Genomic DNA, 2,494 nt, shown 5'->3' with positions numbered 1-2,494 from the left:
TGCTGACTCTTGCCTTCCAATAAAGAGGAAACAAAGAAAATGTTGAGGATTTTAAAGCGTTTGCCATTATTTGTTAGGAGCCGAAGAGAAAGATAATTTAAAAACCTTTCCCCAGAGATGAAGGAATAAACTAGGGGCCGGCAGAGGGAAACTTGTAAATGAAATGTGTTTCTTTTATGATCCTCCTCTCCCTGGGGCATCACCCCCATTATAACTCCCCAGCTCTATATACTCAGCTGCTGTTCCTCTGGGGCTACAGCAGGTAGATTAAGAAAGGGGGGTGGGGAAATGAGGGAAGCACTGACTGTCTCTGGAGAGGACGGGGAAACAAAAGCAAATGGGAATAGCAGGCAATTTATTCCTGCGAGCAATTCAAGAGGAGCCTTCTAGAGGAATCATCAATCGTGGTGGGGTAGGGGGGGCAAGGACTTCAGCTAACCACACTAGGACAGACACAGAGAAAAATAAAAAGTGACAGCTCTGGGTCTTCCCACTATTAAAAAAAGCCCATCTAGAGAAAGTCAGAAGTCTGCAGGGCAAAGCCAGCCTGCCAGGCCACAGCCGTTCCACTGAGCATCCTTTGCTCGTAAAGCAGGAGGTTTGGGGTTAGATGCAATTTTGGCTCACGTTCCACTACTGCAGGCCAATTCCGAGCCTCACAAACATACTCCACAAGAATTATTTGTGGGCCGCTTTCCTGGCTGGAGAAAAGATGATGCATGCTCTCAGGCTGATTCCCTTCGCTCCTAGCACTGAGTCTCAAATATTCCCATCAGGAGCCAGCGATCTGCCCTAACCCAGGTTGACTGGAATGGGGCCGAGTATCTCTTCCCTTTCCCTACCTTGACCCCAGCTGCGAGCAGGTGAGAGTGATCGATTGGTCTCTCTGGACTACAGCCCTCTCTTCCCCCTCTGCCCCCCTGTGCTTGGAGCTCCCAGGTGCCGCTCTCCCTGGGTTTGTTTGCAGTCAATATTCATGTGTTTCTGTCACCAGGGTGGCTCTTTTCACAGTGATCAGCCGGGCAGAAGGCTGAGTGACAGGAGACTCGTGGCTCAGGAGCTTTGGGAGGGGGAAAGAAAAGAGAGGGATTCCAGGCTCCAAACCCCTCTGCCTTGGCGAGTGTGTGCGAGGAGGGAGCCCTGTCCTTTCCTTACAGAGGTGGGGTAAAGAATTATTCCAGTCCTCAGGGTGGTCAGAACTGGCCTTTGCTGCCCCTTGAAATCCCACCTTTCCCAAAATTGCCTAATGCAACGGAGCAAGAAATATAAAAGAGAGCCTGAGCTCTTATTTAAAAAAAAAGAATCTGGGCATCTCTTTTTTTCCAGTCTGTGAAAAGCCTTGAAATATAACCTGTGCAACCCCAGCATCAGGGTTAACAGCCTGGCATTGAGTTTTCCTAAGAAGTCTTGGCTCATTTACTTTCCCCTCACATCCACCCAGGGATGAACTTCGGGGGGTACAAAAAAAACCCAAAACACTGCCGGAGTCCCTTGATTTCTGGAAAGACCCCAGATCAAAGTCACAGCTGACAATTTTCCTTCTACAGATATTATTTGGCTCTGAACTTCACTAGTTCATCAGACCCAGGCTAGAAGTGAGTATAGGTCAAAACATTTTACGAGAGCCACCAGGGATGCATCCAGGGTTGTGTGATCTGTCACAAAGATGGTTTTGTGAGAAAAACACACAGGATTGCAAGGCTGCCGGTTCTGCTGGAAGCAGAGAGAGGGTGAGTGACAAAACATATCAGAGGCTTGTTTGGCAAAAGTGTTAAGGCCAACTATGAGAATAACTACTTGCACTTACCTAGCTAAGGTGCTAACCTTCCATCTCCATTAAGCCATGTACCCACATAGGTAAGCTTCAGTGTCCTCTTGCAATTGGGGAACTGAAGCAGGGACAGGGTAGGCCACACAGTGGCATTGTGGAAAATCATTACACTTTTATACCTCAAGTTATCTTCAAGTCAATCTGGCAGCAAACTACAAATTAAAAAGGAATCCTTTTAGTGACAGATGCCAGTGTGAGGATTTTGAGAAACTTGGTTGCATGCATGAGTGCAGCTCGTTATAAGTTATCATTTCTTTCAGCACATATACTAAAATTGGAACGATACAGAGAAGATTAGCATGGCCCCTGCGAAAGGATGACACGCGAATTCGCTAAACATCTTGAGAGATTTGTTGCTGCTGCTGCAGTCCAACATTAGGCATGATGTAAGAATTAAATTACTGCATAATTCAACGGTGTGAAACTGTACACTACACTTAAACTAGACCAAATATTTCTTTTCAGAAATCTTATAAATAGATCATTGGGATTTGACATGAAGTGCTGAAAACTGTGTGCACTGGGTGTGATATATTCTATGGAACTACATAGGGTTTCCTTCTATATTCTATTGGTTTGTATTTTTTGAGTTTAGTTACAATATGCTATTTTGTCTAATACTCAAGGCCTTGTAAATCATAAGCAGAAAAAATAAATACATTA

The 2,494-nt window shown here is 45.3% G+C and overlaps 1 non-coding gene across 1 annotated transcript; it reads left to right on the top strand.

Annotated features, from left to right (window-relative positions):
* Window positions 1-2,074: 2,074 nt before the first annotated feature.
* Window positions 2,075-2,185, top strand: LOC132248924 (U6 spliceosomal RNA). The gene has a single exon (XR_009460396.1). It is a non-coding gene; the product is annotated as a U6 spliceosomal RNA (small nuclear RNA).
* Window positions 2,186-2,494: the final 309 nt, after the last annotated feature.

Source organism: Alligator mississippiensis, chromosome 2 (genome assembly GCF_030867095.1).
Source record: "Alligator mississippiensis isolate rAllMis1 chromosome 2, rAllMis1, whole genome shotgun sequence".
NCBI lineage: Eukaryota > Metazoa > Chordata > Crocodylia > Alligatoridae > Alligator > Alligator mississippiensis.
Note: the sequence above shows the minus strand (reverse complement) of the source record. Positions and strands in the feature narration are given on the sequence as shown.